This window comes from Mesoplodon bidens (assembly GCF_964165515.1).
Source record: "Mesoplodon bidens genome assembly, contig: HAP1_SCAFFOLD_231, whole genome shotgun sequence".
Lineage (NCBI taxonomy): Eukaryota > Metazoa > Chordata > Mammalia > Artiodactyla > Ziphiidae > Mesoplodon > Mesoplodon bidens.
This window is the reverse complement of record NW_027671346.1, coordinates 39,186-57,156: the sequence shown is the minus strand read 5'-3', so window position 1 is coordinate 57,156 and position 17,971 is coordinate 39,186. Positions and strand designations below refer to the sequence as shown.

Genomic DNA, 17,971 nt, shown 5'->3' with positions numbered 1-17,971 from the left:
ATCAATAAAGTCTGAAGTTTTACTAAGCTTACAGAGTTGAAAGTAAAGGGATAAGTATTGTTAATATCAATATTATCATTTAGAAAATGGTTTTTACATCTTATAGGCTTACTTCAGAAACAAATAATGTTTTAAGTCATCTCCAAATGCTCAAAGGGCAAATAATCTATTCTATATATGACAACCATCATAACACAATACTTTGATTCCTTAAATATGATTTCTAATTCAAACTTACCCCTCATTTATTATTAAAAATGTTTATTCCTTTTATCTAAATTAATTTACTAAAATAGATATAAATTCTCTGTGCTAGATAATATTTTCAAATGTAACTTTCTTGTCTTACAATAACCTCATTGGAGACAGGAATATAATAGATGCATTATTAAAATGCCTGCTCTTTCTACAATCTACTGGTTTTCAAAATGACTTAGTCAATCAGTAAATACTTATATCAAAAGTTACTGAGACCAGGGACTTCCCTGCTGGTCCAGTGGGTAACACTCTGTGCTCCCCATGCAGGGGGCCCGGGTTCAATACCTGGTCAGGGAACTAGATCCTGCATGCATGCTGCAACTAAGAGTCCACATGCTGCAACTAAGATTCCGCATGCCACAACTAAGTAGTCTGCATGCCACAACTAAGACCCAGTGCAGCCAAATAAATAAATATTAACAAAAAAGTTACTGAGACCAGTGGTTTTTAAATTGTAGTTCTTGGAGTTTGGGGATTTTGTCAAGGACACTTATGAGTTTATGAAAGAGCGGAGGATACAAATAATCAAAGCCACACTTATTTTGTATTTCATAAAGTTATTGGGATTACATGTAAAATTTTGTTTGAAAGATGGGATATGTTGTATTAAACATTTGGATGTCACTGACTATACAGACGCTTTTCAAATGTAGAGGTTAATAATAATAATAACAATAATAATGCACATTGAGCATTCATTAAATACCAGGCACTGTTTGAGTGCTTAAGAGGAACTAAGTTATTTCATCCTAACATCAATCCAATGATCATTATCTCAATTTTACAGACGTAGAAATCAAGGCACAGAAAAATTAAATATCTGTCCCAGTTAGTAAATGAAAGAACAATAATCAAACTCAGGCTGTTTAACTCCAGTACGTTCACTCTTACCCACAACACTAATTCACTTTCTTAGGACCTCCTTAGAATAGAAAAATGGACAATCTTAAAAGTCAGAAAAAAAGAGACAAAATAGACTAAATGAAGTTTCTGATCAGAAAAGCAGCAATACAAAAGTGGTATTAAAAATATTCATCTGGTAATTAAAGTAAAATAAATAACAGGAGATAACTTTGGGTATTTGGGATCATTCATTTATTAATGAATATTAATTGAGCTAGTTATCATCCTTTGTGATTAGGCTACATTAATGAACAAAGCATAAAGAAAATTCTGCCCCCTTGGACTTTCTAATGGATCCAGAGACTAGTTACCTTGGCCCAAAGACCTGGCCTAGGAGGATAGCAAGGAGCCTACAGAGTGTTAGTTGAAAAAACATTCAAATTTTTTTGTATCTAAAGGCTATGGCAGAGATAGAAGAATGAGAAAATCAGAAAGCGGGACTAGGTTTGGAGAGAAAAATGATTTTGAATAGCTATCTTTCAAGGAATAGCAAGACATCCATTTATGAATATTTAGAAGGCAATTAGCAATACAAAGTTGGGGCTTTAGTGAGAGTACATTACATGAATACCATAGCCATTTCCCACTGAGGTAATAGCCAATCCAATGGTAGGTTTTAGCTGGAAACATAAAATTGAATCAATAGTCTGATAGAGGAGAACCAGCACACAAAATACAGAAGTATGGTGAATTCCCAAAATAATGGAATGGGAAAAATCAAAAAGAAGCACTCAAAGTAACAAACTGATTTGCTAAATATGTAAAAAGAGTAACAGGTAGTACATAGTCAACACAATTACAGCAAAAAGATAAGAGTCATCTGTGAGGAGCAAAAAATCAAAAGCAATTGAGATTTTAAAGTAAATGAGACAAGAAAAACCTTTGAATTTGGAAATTATAAAGCCACTACTGATGTGGAAAATAAAATCTAGGTGCAATGTGGAATGAAAGCAGGGTGAAAAGAGAACATAAAGAGTTCGTATATGTCATTTGTTTTGCACATATAGTACAAGGAAGGGGAGGAGTAGACCATTAGGAAGAAGGGCATGCTTCATTTTGGTGGTAACTGCATCAAGAACACTACAGGATTTTGAAACCACAAATTAGCTGATGATTAGAGAAAACTTTACTTAGCTTTGGAAAAGCTGTGCTTCAAATAGCTTACGGAGAGCCCAACTAATTCCTTAGTCTTTCCACTACTATATGCTACTTCCAATAGAGTAATACAAACCTGTCACTTGTTTTTAATAATGCTTGCTCATTTCCCCAGCAGTTTTCTCTTAATCTTCTATCTTTGACTTCCTTGCCTTAGCTTACAGTAACATTATTTATTTATTTATTTATTTTTTTTGCGGTACACGGGCCTCTCACTGTTGTGGCCTCTCCCGTTGCGGGGCACAGGCTCCGGACGCGCAGGCTCAGCGGCCGTGGCTCACAGGCCCAGCCACTCCGCGGCATGTGGGATCCTCCCGGACCGGGGCACGAACCCGCGTCCTCTGCATCAGCAGGCGGACTCTCAACCACTGCGCCTCCAGGGAAGCCCCGAAAACAAAGTTTTATATAGTCTAATTGTGTCCTTCGATACTGAAAACTATTATTAGTGACAATGTTGAATTTTACCTGAGCCCTCGAATCCTGGAAAACAGCAAAAGTTAAGATATCTCTCTGCCCTTTGTTTGTGGAAAACAGCTTATTCCTAAGAACCACCACAGATGCCTCCTCTTGTTTACCTATGGCAATGCTAGACAAAGATATTCCAAATTGCCATTTTTTTTGTCTCATAAATTATCATCTGAAGTGTTTATTCCTACTAATCAATTGGAACAAACTGCTTATTAATCAAACTGTAAAGTTTCACTCCTTCCTCCAGGCTCCAGAACTCTGACTCACTGTCAGACTGAGTCAACATATAATCTCTCCTAAGAACAGGCTGACCTCAGGGTAAAATATTCTCTGATCTACCATCCACTCAAGCTACTCTTTTATCCCATTTTCCCTCACCCTACCCTTAATACCCCTGTTACTTCCTCTCAAGAGAAGAAAAACCCCTTTTGATTAACCACTGAGAGGCTTGCAGATCGTAGGGTCACAGCATTCTCCCTAATGCAATAGTTCTCCTCCCCCAATTGCAATACACCCCTCCTCACACTTACCCTTTAGAGTAAAGTTTCTCCTTACTATGCTGGTATTGTTTGGTTTTTTTTTAGTTGACATTGGCAACTGAGAGAAGAAGTAAATATTGCTGCATCTGGATATATGTGATAATGGGGGATTGAAAACTCTAAAATTTTTAATTGATTTTTATTGGAGTATAGTTCTTTTACAATGTTGTGTTAGTTTCTTGCTGTACAGCAAAGTGAATCAGTCATACATATACATATATCTGCTCTTTTTTAGATTTCCTTCCCATTTAGGTCACCACAGAGCACTGAGTAGAGTTCCCTGTGATATACAGTAGGTTCTCATTAGTTACCTATTTTATACATAGTAGTTATATATGTCAGTCCCAATCTCCCAATTCATCCCACCCACCCCTTCCCCCCTTGGTAACCGTAAGGTTGTTCTCTACATGTGTGACTCTATTTCTGCTTTGCAAATAAGTTAATCTCTACCATTTTTCTAGATTCCACACATAAATGGTACTATATACAATATTTGTTTTTCTCTGTCTGACTTACTTCACTCTGTATGACAATCTCTAGCTCCAACCACATCTCTGCAAATGGCACTATTTCATTCCTTTTTATGGCTGAGTAATATTCCATTGTATATATGTACCGCATCTTCTTTATCCATTCTTCTGTTGATGGACATTTAGGTTCCTTCCACGTGCTGGCTATTATAAATAGTGCTGCAGTGAACACTGGGGGTGCATCCATCCTTTAGAATTATGGTTTTCTCCGGATATATGCCTAGGAGTGGGATTGCTAGGTCATATGGTAGCTCTATCTTTAGTTTTTTAAGGAACCTCCATACTGTTCTCCATAGTGGCTATACCAATTTACAGTTCCACCAGCAGTGTAGGAGGGTTCCCTTTTCTCCACACCCTCTCCAGCATTTACTGTCTGTAGATTTTTTGATGATGGCCATTCTGACTGGTATGAGGTGATACCTCACTGTCATTTTGATTTGCATTTCTCTAATGCTTAGTGATGTTGAGCATCTTTTCATGTGTTTGTTGGCCACCTGTATGTCTTCTTTGGAGAAATGTCTATTTAGGTCTTCCACCCATTTTTTGATTGGGTTGTTTGACTTTTTGATATTGAGCTGAATGAGCTGTTTGTATATTTTGGAGATTAATCCCTTGTCAGTTGCTTTGTTTGCAAATATTTTCTCCCATTCCGAGGGTTGTCTTTTCATTTTGTTTATGGTTTCCTTTGCTGTGCAAAAGCTTTTAAGTTTCATTAGGTCCCATTTATTTATTTTTGTTTTTATTTTCATTACTCTAGGTGGTGGGTCGAAAAAGATCTTGCTGTGGAAAACTGTAAATATTAAATGATTTGGTTCATTCAGTGAATTGTGAGTGTTAATGAATACATTAAACAGTCCACAAAGAGAGAGTCCTTTAAGCATCTGCTGTGTGCTAGGGTTTCCTCTACTAGGCCACAATTAGAAAAATCTGTTTGCTCAAAAAGCACATAGGTCGGTACAGAAGACTAACATAAAACCATCATGAGATGCACTGATAGAAATGTACACAAAGTGCTATGTTTACATTTGATAAAGTCATTTACTATGAGTGCCTAGGGCCTATGGCAGGAAAATGATGTGACCAGAAAAGTTTTATAGTAAAGGTGGTATCTGAGAAGAGCATCAAAGAATAAACACGACTTTGTCAGACGAACAAACTGTGAAGAATCTGTATTTGGCATTGGGAACAAAGTGATCACAAAAAGCCCAAGTAATACCATGGTTCCTCTGGAGAGCAAAAGTAGTTGGAACTGACTCAACTGCAGCTCACATATGTAAGACAACTGAAGGGGAGCTGGAAAGATGAGCAGATACAAAGCAGCACAGCCTTTTACAACTATGAAGGTTGGGGGCTGCACAATTCCAGGGGGTACCATTCATAATAATGTCAATGTGAATGACACATGCTGGAGTTGTGTACAGCCCTGAGCAAGACCTCTGAGCAGGTACCAAATTAGTAGAGTATTTTTATGCCAAGTGTGTAAGTTAGGATGCTTTTGGTAGCAAAAAATGGAAACCAAATCTGTCTGTCCTCAACTTTAAGAGGATTTTGGAAAAAACATCAGGGCTCATGTAACAGAGGAGAACCCTATGGGGCCTTCCTAGGATAGACCCCTCCCCCATATCCTCTACTTTAGCTCCTCTCTGAAGTACATAGATCACAGTATTTGATGCACATTTCCTGCTTTACAGATGCTAAAACCCCCACCAAATGGAAGGTTAACTACTTACTGACCATGAGCACATAGCCCCCAGGCCTACTGGAGCCAAAGAATTGATGACCTTAACCCTTGGGACACTGTCCTGTAACCTCACCATCAACCAGAGAACTGTGCACAAACTGATCACATACCTTGGGACTCCCCTCCCTCACCTTGCCTTTAAAAACACTTTGCTGAAACCCATCAGGAAAATGAGGCTTTTTGAGTACTAGCTGTCCCGGACTCTTTGTATGGCGCCTTACAATAAAACACTGCACTTTCTTTCACCACAACCCAGTGTCAGTAGATTGGGTTTACTGCATGTGGATAAGTGGACCCAAGTTTGCTTCAGTGACACTCACAGTACTGCTATGGGGCTTTTGCACAGCAATGGAAACCATAAACAAGACGAAAAGACAACCCTCAGAATGGGAGAAAATATTTGCAAATGAAGCAACTGACAAAGGATTCATCTCCAAAATTTGCAAGTAGCTCACGCAGCTCAATATCAAAGAAACAAAGAACCCAATCCAAAAATGGGCAGAAGACCTAAATAGACGTTTCTCCAAAGAAGACATACAGATTGCCAACAAACACATGAAAGGATGTTCAGCATCACTAATCATTAGAGAAATGCAAATCAAAACCACAGTGAGGTATCACCTCACACTGGTCAGAATGGCCATCATCAAAAAATCTACAGACAATAAATGCTGGAGAGGGTGTGGAGAAAAGGGAACCTCCTACACTGTTGGTGGGACTGTAAATTGGTATAGCCACTATGGAGAACAGTATGGAGGTTCCTTAAAAAACTAAAAAAGAGAACTACCATACGACCCAGCAATCCCACTACTGGACATATACACTGAGAAAGCCATAATTCAAAAAGAATCACGGACCACAATGTTCATTGCAGGTGTATTTACAATAGCCAGGACATGGAAGCAACCTAAATGTCCATCAACAGATGAAATGGATAAAGAAGATGTGGCACATATATACAATGGAATATTACTCAGCCATAAAAAGAAATGAAATTGAGTTATTTGTAGTGAGGTGGATGGACCTAGAGTCTGTCATACAGAGTGAAGTAAGTCAGAAAGAGAAAAACAAATACCGTATGCTAACACATATATATGGAATCTAAAAAAAAAAAAAGGTTCTGAAGAACCTAGGAGCAGGACAGAAATAAAGACACAGACGTAGAGAATGGACTTGAGGACACAGGGAGGGAGAAGGGTAAGCTGGGTGAAGTGAGAGTGTGGCATGGACATATATACACTATCAAATGTCAAATAGATAGCTAGTGGGAAGCAGCCGCATAGCACAGGGAGATCAGCTCAGTGCTTTGTGACCACCTAGAGGGGTGGAATAGGGAGGGTGGGAGGGAGACGCAAGAGGGAGGGGATATGGGGATATATGTATACATATAGCTGATTCACTTTGTTATACAGCAGAAACTAACACACCATTGTAAAGCAATTATACTCCAATAAAGATGTTTAAAAAAAAGAAAAAGAAAAGAATGGAGGGTTTGTAAAGAAAAGGGAAAAGCCAGAAAGTGCTGGATATAATTGAGGATTTCTGCATTAGAGATTCTGCAGCACTGAAGTACAAGAAAATTGAGTAGGGTATGAAGATTTAAGAATGTTCAACTTTTTATGAATTTAATTCCTTTCTCCTTTTTTTTAATGAGTAATGGTTAAAATTTGAATTCCTTTATAAATTACTTTTGGGTGATTAACTGTGTTTTTTAAAATGCATCTCTGTACAAAGACTCTCTCTGAAATTTATTACGGTGGCCTAAATAAATTAATACATCTTGAAGGTCTTAGTGGTAAATCACCATGTTTAATTCCAAGAGAATTTAAAAGGTAAAGAAAATTAGTTTCAAAAATATTTTCAACAAGTTGAAATTTATGAAAAAAATTGAAAGATGAGCAGCTATGGGCATACCACCTTATTTTAGCTGATGAACTAATGAATATAGACTTCACACATTTTCAAAGTACTGAACTGCCTTTTCTTCTGTAGCAATCCTCAACCTATACCAGGTTAAAAAACCTAATAATCTTAAATCATGATTTCTTCCCTAAAATCCCCTTTCTACTCATTTATAAATCCTCCTTAACATTATTTTTTTCCTATTGTATTTCTTAGCATTGATTATTTCATGTATTTGATGTACAAATGTACTGAACACTTACAATATGTACAAGATACTTTTTTTTAAAGCTACATGTTAGTTGACTCTTTTGTGCTTGGCACTGGAAGATACACTGTTGGAAGATTCAGCCCCTGCACTCAATTTTCTCACAGGTTAAAGAAGATTCAGACAAGTAAATCCACAATTCAACACTCTGTTATAAAAGGTATGAGAAAGGGTTGCCCAGGGGGTTGTGATTGTAAAGAGCAGGAGAAACTATCTTTTCCTGGGTATGGGAGGATTCCTAGAGGAGATGTTACCTGAGAAAAGGAAGATGAAAAGAAATTGCCAGGTGAATAAGGGATATTTTTTAGCTTTTATTTCTATTCAATTCTCACACAAAAAGAAAAACTCAAAAAATAAATGAAGGTATATGACTCTCAGAGCTCCTTAGGCTCTTTGGTATCTATATTTGTAGCTGGAGATACATGTGCCACAATTATGTTCTAAGTTAAGGGAGTCTGCGTGTGTCATGCATCAAGCATGTAGCGCAAGCTCATGTTAATAAAAATAGCCAGTCAGGCATAATCAAGGTAGAAAAGCAACAACTCACTACATATTCACTGATAACTTTCCTCTAGTCCCCTCTCCTGTGTTCCTTTCACCCACCCAAATGTTTTGGTGTGTAAGCTTTCCTCTCAAGACAATGGAGTCCACAGCATAGCCATCACAAGTTTGAGTGTTGAACAATAAGTGAGATCCCTAGTGAATAATTATACCCAGTTGGAGAAGACTAAACAGTGCTTCGAGCCAGGTGAGAGAAATAGCATTTGGCTTATCTGCTCTGAAATAATATCTGAAAGACTCAATCCATAAAGTTTCCATATGGTTGAAAGCAAGTTGAAGAGTGAACCCTGGGTCTTAACAGTGTGTGTGTGTGTGTGTGTGTGTCTGTGTGTGTGTGTGTGTGTGTGTGTTTTGATTCAACAAATGTTAGGGAGAAACATTTTATGATAGAAAGAGCATTGGCCTCAGAGGCATGGGTTTAAAGTTCTATATCTGTCACTCTCTTGCCAGGAGGCTTTTTTAAAAGCTCATTTAATGACTCAGTTAATGCTTTTTTACATTTGAAAAAGAATGAGCCTTTTTCCAACTTTAAAGTTTGATGATTTTATGGTCACTTTTAGTTGCGGCTTTTTAAGACTCCCCATCTAAATAAACTCTTAGGCTCCATGACGTGTGCCCAACCTAGACATGCCGAAGGGGCTTTGAAATCCTGGCCTGCTTTCAGCCAACTTTATGCATTTATATCAGCTGATTTGTTACTTGATAAAAATGTTCAGGATAATACAGTCACTTTTTTAAATGCTGTAGAAAAGAACACTTCAGAAACAGATTAGAACAGCCATGATAATGGACCAGAGTCCTGAGCCATTGAGCTGAGAATTCTATCTCCCCCTGCATGAGAGAGGCAGGTCGTTACCCTCTACAGCATCTGAAGTTGGGAATTTGCTTCCTACCCCCCTAACTCTGGTAACAGCTTCCCATCAGCTTACCATCTGTGAATGAATCTGGACCTGCAGATTTATAGTCTCAGTTGGTACCGTGTCTTAGGATGTGGAGGACAGCTTGCTTTATTATTCCCTAATGCTGCTTCTTCTCAATCTTAAGAGCTAACTCAAGATTTAGTGAATAATCTATACACACGTTACATGAGCTACTCAGATTCCCTCCCACATCGTGTCTTCCAGACTGAGGAGTTCTTCCAACTGCCTATTCTCAAACCCCTAACCTCACCCTCACCGTCAGCTGAGGACCTGCTTCCTCAGTTGCAATGGAAGGGGGAGGCTTCTGGAAGCCTTCCAGTGCCAAAGGATGCAGGGGAGACGGGTTTGTGCTCTGGTCCAGGAGGATCCCACATGCCGTGGATCGGCTGGGCCCTTGAGCCATGGCTGCTGAGCCTGCACGTCTGGAGCCTGTGCTCCGCGGCGGGAGAGGCCACAACAGTGAGAGGCCCGCGTACAGCAGAAAACAAAAACAAAAAGAAAAACAAAAACAAGAAAGTATTGGGGCAGTAAGACAGGCAGTGGACATGAACAGGCCCTTCATATAAAAACAGAAAGACACCAGTCTGAAAAGACCACAGAATGAAGGACTCCCAACTACGTGACATTCTGGAAAGGGCAAAAATACACAGACAGTAACAAGACCAGCAGCTGTCGGGGGCTTGGGGGCACTCGGCGGGTGAACAGGTGGCCCCCAGGGATGTTTCGGGCAGTGAAATGGTCCTGGGTGGCACTGCAGTGGTGGCTGCAGGTCATCACGCCTGTCCAAACCTGAACAGTAGGACACAGAGAGTGAGCCTTAATATAAACTACAGACTCCAGGGGAGAATTAGGTGTCAGTGCGGATCCATCACTGAGATGACGCGCCACACAGGCGAGACATGTTACCGAGGGAGGGAACCCAGAGGGACGGGCGTAGGAAACTGCTGTCTGCTCGACTCTCCTGGAACCCTAAAACTGCTCTAAACACTGTCTACCAATTAAAAAGAAGAAACAGCTTCTAAGCACGTGAAAATACTCTCAACCTCATTCACGAGTCAGAAAACCCCAAGGGAACGTCCATACTGCTTACCGGGGCCTAGGATGAGCGGGAACACGCCGCGGCCTCGCCCCTTCCTGTCGGGCATCGCGCTGGAGCCCAGAGTCCCCCTGACTTGACCCACCGCACCCCACCCCACGTTTCATGCCGTCCACAGTCTCTACACATGACATCTTTTGATCAGATGACTCACTGTCCCAATTACAAGGTTTCAGTTTCTGCACAGGAAGAAACCAAAACCAGCACAGAGGGGAGGCTCTTCAGTCAACCTCAGGGTCTGCCTGCCTTCACGTCCCGCTCTTCCTGACGGGAGGCCCACATCCTAAGGAGGGAGGTCCTTACCAGCACCTCAGGAGCCTCATCCAGTCCACCTCACGCTGCTCTGAGAGCCTCGCCAACCTCTGCAGCTACCCAAGTCCTGGTCACTTCAGGGCCGTCCCCCTTCCCCGAGTCACTGAGCCACGTGCTCTGACAATGCATTTAAAACCAGGCTCTCGGACTTCCCTGGTGGCACACTGGTTAAGAATCCGCCTGCCAATGGTGGGCACACGGGTTGGAACCCTGGTCCGGGAACATCCCACGTGCTGCAGAGCAACTAAGCTCGTGCGCCACAACTACTGAGCCTGCGCTCTAGAGCCCGCGCGCCACAACTACTGAGCCCGGGACCCGCAACTACTGAAGCCCGCATGCCTAGAAGCCATGCTCCGCAATAAGAGAAGCCACCGCAATGAGAAGCCCGCTCACCGCCACGAAGAGTAGCGCCCGCTCGCCGCAACTAGAGAACAAAGCCCGCGCGCAGCAACAGAGACCCAACACAGCCAAAACTGAATAAGTTAAATAGTAAACAAATAAAAAAATTAAATGAATAAATAAATAAATAAATAAATAAAAGCAGGCTCTGCTTTGTCAGCACTCTGGATTTCCCTACGTATCGACGGGCAGGATTCCCGTCCTCTCCTGTAATTACGTCTGTGAAGTGCCTTTCCCGAGGAGAACAGAAGCTCCTGGAAGCAGGGAATTGCTTCTTAAGATCACATGCACAACCTGAAGACATTTGATGTTTATGTCAAAGATAAAAGACAGAACACTAGATGGTGTGAAGGGTCCTCGAGGCCAAGAGCCAGGCAAGCAGGACACTTCCTCTGGGGATCCTTCCATCAGCAGAGCAGAAAATGTCCGTGGCCAGAACTGGCACTCAATTCGCTTTGAGCTGAGAAGCACCCATGTAATTACATAGGCTCCCCAAAGAGTAATTACTCCCACATTTATGAAAGGAGATGGCTTTTCAGGCAGGGAAGGCAAGTACAGTCTTCCCAGCTGGCTGGACTGTGTGTGCTGATGGTCACGATGGAGCTGGGCCCCAGAGCTCTGCTCTCCCCTCAAACCCCCAACCTCACCCTCACCCTCAGCTGAGGAGCTGCTTCCCTGAGAACAGAGAAGCCATCGGAGGGCTTCCCCACCTGCAACCCAGCTCTGCCATCCCCTCCCCACTCCAGGACGCTGGCCAGCAGCTCTCCCCTCCCCCACACGCATCTACTGCATCAATTCCCACTGTTATTTCTCCCATCACAACACAACACAACACAACACAACATCCTCCCCGGACCTCAGCTCCTACCCCAGCTACTGTCCAGTTTCTATTTTCCCCGTCACAGCAAAATGTCTTGAAAAAGTTGGGACCAGAACAAACCCAGTTCTCCCACTCCTCTCTCCTAAGCCTCTCCGATCAGGATTTCACCTCACAGATCCATCCAAACGCATCATTGGCGAGGTACGACCTCCCCCCAGTGCTGGGCTCGATGGTTAATGGCTCCGCGGAACGGCAACCTCGTTTGTCCAGTCACCCAGGGAACCTCTAAAGTGCTTCCCACATGCAGACAAAACGCTGTGATTAATATTTTAGGAGAAATACTCAGCGTGGAGAATACACTTGAGCTGCTGGAGGAAAGAGGTAGCGGCACAGAAAAAAAGTTTCTGTAACTACAGGAATGAACAGATAAGCTGTTTTAATGGTAACAAGTATGGGATGAAGGAGAACGAATAAAAACCATTTAGAAGACGACATTAACAAGCCTCACACTACAACGTGGTAACAGAGGATGGAGAAGGACTTTAGAAGGAACTCATTTTTCTGGGTAGGTGACAGGCTGGATGATGCAACGATGAGCCGCCAGGGACAACAGCTCAAGGCAAGGGGCAGGGGAGCTGTAAATAATCATTTCTGGATCTACTGGATCTAGTCATCCGAGGTGCCCTTTGGACAAACTCCATAGAGATGCTGGCAAGTGGCTGGACAGAGGCATCTGTCTGGTCCAGGTGGGAGAACTGACAGAGTTGGAGGTGAAAAGCGCCAGAGGGTGAGATCAGACGGGGTGGAGAGTCATGGACCAAGGGTGAAACGACAACACACACAGAGGGCGGAGGAAAGAATCAGTCAGGAAGACAGCAAGGAGAGATCTGTCACAGAAACCCACAGAGCAGACTCTGCAGATGGCAAGGCGACAGTGGTCTGAGGTGACGACTGGCAAATCTCCACTGCTTTGTATGCTGGATGCCAGGTCACCTCAACCGGATCAGGTTCCGTGGAGGGGCAGAACCAAGACCGCAGGCTGCACGATACAATTCAGCTGGGAAACAAGGGATCTTTGCCAGAGACCTCACTGCATGGTGTGTAACGCGAACCTCTGAGATTGTAAGAGACAAAGAGCGAAATTTACTGGAAGGGTGACAAGGCTGTTCTTCCAGATGATCCTCATTGCATCCCTCGACTGAGCACTGAAAACAATGTACCTATGTGACAACGGTGTTCTACTGAACCGACAAGTTATATGCACTGAGTGCTCCCTGGACAGCACGCTCTCGGCTTACAGGAAGCACAAGGAAGGCACCAATGTCAACACGTTAGGGGCTGTCGCTCAGGAAGGCTCACGGCCTACAGCGGGATCCTCAGGGAAACCTTTTAACGCCCGAGAACAAAAGTGCTTCGGCAGGACCATGTAAGTCGAGCAAGGGATGGTGTTTTGCCACCAATGTCAAGAACACGAGGCTTGTACTGTGGCTCTAAGAGGATCGTGGGATCTACACGTAGGACTTGCCAGAAACACTTGGTGCTGACCTGCTCCTCTACGCTTTGTCTAACCACATCTTTTACCTACTCCTACTTTCCCATTTTAACTTTTGAACTATTCGCCTCCCAAGGTGTTATCACAAAGGAACAGCAGCAGATAAATACGAAAACAGCAAAACTCACCAGAGGCTGATTCATTTTCCGCTGCTCTTGGAACAACGTGCAGGACTGTGACAGTGGAGGCGGACCTGGAGAAGGAAAACGCAGGCAGTGAAGCTACGACTGAAGCGGCTCGGGGTGCACAAGCACCCGCCCCGCGCTCCACAGGAGACACCTGTGGGAGACCCGTCCTTTCACCTTCAGAAGGGCCTGTGAGAATAAGGAGGGAGCAACCACCCTCAGGTCTGTAACTCCCACGTGACTGTAGTACCTAAGGGGATACTTTATTTTTCCGTAGCGAGTGTACATTGAATCCTATTAAAATAAACCTCCGTCATTAAATATGAAATTTAAAAACGCTTATAGTTTATCTCTTCCAAGTCTGTTAACAACTTAGATCAGAACATCCACAGGATACCCAGAATAAAGGGACACACTCAGGTGCCTTTCAGTCTTACAATGATTTGTACAAACTTTACAAACTTACGTGCGACGCTCAAAAACATCTTTTATTAAAACTGACTTTAAGTGGACAGAACACCTGCCCTAGGAGTCTGGAGTCCTGTGAGCGACCCCACGTGCACACCCGGTGAGGATCTAGGACAAGTCATCTCCCTCCTCAGGCCCCATCGCTTCCTTCCTCACCCGAGGCAGCAGGACAGCAGCCCTGCAGACTCATCCTGCACCGATTACACTGGGCGACTCCAAAGGGCACAACCCAGGGGGGCGGCGGACGCTTACATTAGACAGCCAAGGTGCTGACGCGCCTTGAGACACACGCGCGAGATGCCGAGACGGCGACAGGAGGGGGAGGAGGTGGATCGGGGTTGGACGGAGGGGAGGACGCGGCACGTCCCGGCCGAGCCTGTGGACCCTGCTCCCCCAGGACACCCGGAGCTCACAAGTCCCAGGGGAGCCCCATCCGGAGCAGCCAGCCCTGTCCTCCAGCCCGGCCCCTCCACCTCCGGGAAGCGGTCAAACCCTCCCGGTGGCTCTACTGCGGGCCCTGGGGCGGGCAAAGCCAAGCCCCGGGGCGGGCCAAGCCCCGCTCTCCCAAGCCCTGCTCTCCAAGGGCCGCAGGCTCCACAACCGCCTGCAGGCCTGCAGACGCAACACCTACCCCGTGGGCACTCGCTCACCGGCCCCGGGCTCCCGAGGCTCCAGTCCGGGGGCTGCTCCTCGGGCGCGCTCCTCTCTCGGGGTCTCTATTTTTAAAATATTTATAAGTAACCCATTTTGTAGAAAACACCTATCTTTCATCATAAGAATTATGACACTTTATACTTTCATTCCAGCCTAACTTTTATACTCTATTTTCTACCATTTGGCAACTTATACCCTACGCTCTAGTCAAACAAAAATCTCCTTTACAATCACTGAAATATACTGTGTTGGTTCTCAAGTCCAGGATGTTCCTTCTGCCTGGTATGCCCCTGACCTTCTCTCCACGTGGAACATACCTACTGACATTCAAAACCTAATTCCAAGACCCCCTCATTGTTGGCATTCTCTTTAATATCCCCTAGAAGGGTTACTGACTCCGAGTTCTATTTTACAAATTTATATTTTTATGATTTATTTAATAGCCTATCTCTATTCGATTGTAATGAGTTGTTCATGCATCTCTCACACTCTCTTTTGAGTTCCTCTGGCCTTTATTTTTTCTTTTATCTCTTACCCATAAGCACAGTGCTTGCCCCATAGTACGTGCTCAACGTGTTGGCTGAGTGAAAAAAGACACCTTTTAGCTCTAATCATTTGTGAAATTTCATTTAAAATGACAGCAGATCACCCTTTGTTTCCTAACTTAATTTCTAGTACTATAGAATGTACACTCAGAACACGGTCAGTGGCCTACAGGAACAGTGTTCTCACTGGACTGCATGCATATAGTCAACCCCCTTATAACTTTCTCTGGCATACAACTGCCAGACATGTTATTAAGAAAAAAAAAACAAAAAAAGATGTACCAACCCCTCACCTATTAGAAAACTTCCAGAAGCTCTCCATTCCTTATGGTATCTTTTCTACTTGATTTTTCAAATACCTCTGTCTTACTTAATCTATTCAGAACTGCCTTTTCTACCTTTGGCTTTCATTTTCAATTTCATTCATATCATTATCTGCACTTACCCATAGAACCTAAGCATATTTCAGTGTCTTATGCAAGTTTCCTCACTAGAGGTCAAAGGGGCAAGGACTATTGTGATAAAATATTAAATAAATAGACGATAGAACTTTGTTCTATTCGTCTGGGAAAATTACTACCTGAAACAAAATAATTCTGGAAACTGAAGGGATCAGACCAGTCAGCTTTGTTTACTTCAGACTCAAATCAATGTCTTGTCCTTACCTGAGCTCTGGTTACATTTAGAAAAAAGTACTGTAAATACAGTGAATGAGCAAGGCCACTATCTGAGACATGTCTGGGTCCTCAGTATAGTAACTGGGGGAATGGTAAGCGTTGGTCAATGTTTGCTGATTGATGACTCAATAGATCTGGTTAAGCCTCACCATCAGAATTCCAGATTTTTTAACAAGCTTCTCAGTCTTTTCAACCCAAAGAAAAAACTAAAGAAAACCAGATGACAAGCATTTCAAATTGTAAAATATCCTGGTTGTCAAATTTAAATAGGGATATCCTGTGCAATGGAGAGGCTGGCTGGTGCCAATTTCACATTTTGTTCTCTAGTGTCCGGACGAAGCCTGCTCTGCCAGTGAGCTGACAGGTCGAGAGCACTCCAGCTTCCACAGACACCCGAGAACTTTCTATTTTTCATGGTGTTCCTGCCTTACCTAAGGGAAGGACTGTATTCACAGTGAAAAGAGTTATGATTAATCACCAATAGAGAGATTCTTCCACTTTCTGGGTGCCCACGTTAAAAGCCTGGTATAGTCAACACTCCCTCTAACATAGGTCGTGTATTGAAATGAGAAAACTATCACCTAATATGGCCAGAGAGATGAAGGGACTTGGCCCAGCTGAGCCCAGGAGACACCTCTAATTCAAAACCTCAACCATTAACATAGTGATTGTGATCAAGGAGACTTGCAGCACATAAGAGATTCAAAAAGCATATTAATCCACCTCCGGCAACACTGCCAGTTTAAAAGAACGATTAACCTTCTCTCCCACTTGATTCAACCTGGCTGTGTATTATACCACTCTAAATGCTAGCAGACTCTATGCTTATGGCTTCCATTAGGTAGCACTTAGTATACACGAAAACTTTCTTCAAGAAGTAATTACTTTTGAAACCACAAACATTTCAGTTGGGAAAAGAGAAAAAGAAAGGAGGTGCAAGTAAAAGGAACTAGGAAAAAATAAGAAAATACCCTCAAATATAAACATGTTGATTCAAAAAATAATTTAAAGGGGATTTAAACGATACTAGGTGAGCATTTATTCTGTTTCTGCTTTAAATAAAGCATTCTGTTTTATTTGTTAGGTGTTGTACTTGTTTAGTATCTAATGTCTGTTAAAAACCTCTCGAAAGAGATGTATTCATTCTGGTATCCTAAGCACCTATCTGGATGAACAGCACAAGCAATGGGAAGTCATGGGGCATAATGGACCTTGCAAAGGCTCTGGAATCCATCTCTTACTTATGGTCTTTGAGACTCAGGCTCCTCCTCTATGTAGTGTGCATAAAACTTAGTGGAGATAGAACACTAGGGACACAGAAGGTCAAAGCAGGTATTTACTATGACTTTTCAAATATCTTCCTTTAGGAAAACAAATATATTTTATTTGCAATGAGGCTTTCTTGTGAATTTTATTCTTCTAAAGAAAAATATTTTTAGTGAACAATTCATTCGTTTGCCTCCCTGTGCTACTTTATTGACAATACTCAGGTAGGGGTGGTTTTCTCTCAAGCAGTTAACTCCATGTGATTTGTATTTCAGACCTTCCTAAAAGCATGTTTTCCTGCTCTTTCTTTCCACCCCATCCCAGCTCTACTTAAAATATTGTGATCCTCTATTAAAATGCACAGAACCCTGGGAAAATAAGGAGAAGCAAAATGTTTGTCACTGCCAGCTCTGGTATGCATATATCAGAGAATAAATTATAACTGATGAAGACAGAAATGGGACCCATATCTGTCTGACTTCAGAAACCAGAAGTGTAGCTACTACAAGCTGATGAATTGGAACTCAGATCAAGGCCTAGAGTGGAGAGGAGTCTTCTGATCAGAAGGGGAAAGTAAACAAAGGGCAGCGTTTAATTATTTAATAATAAGTAAGAGAATGACTATGGTGTTTTTACAGAACAGGATATAATATTGAAATAAAGCCCCCCAAAGTGACACAGAAACATAATGCAATCCCCTTAAGCTACAACCCTTCCTAAACCAAACCATACCATTCTCTTCACACAGCCTGGAAAGTCAAAAGAAAGGGGATACTGATCTGCATCACACTGGCATTAGAAGATCTACTTTT

The 17,971-nt window shown here is 42.6% G+C and overlaps 1 long non-coding RNA gene across 6 annotated transcripts in view; it reads right to left on the bottom strand.

Moving 5' to 3' along the window:
• Window positions 1-17,971, bottom strand: part of LOC308611535 — a 175,754-nt gene that overhangs the window by 122,956 nt on the left and 34,827 nt on the right. For all 6 annotated transcript variants that reach the window (XR_014014941.1, XR_014014942.1, XR_014014943.1 and 3 more), the window contains exon 2: window positions 13,553-13,617. This is a non-coding gene — a long non-coding RNA (uncharacterized lncRNA). The remainder of the gene's footprint in view (window positions 1-13,552; window positions 13,618-17,971) is intronic.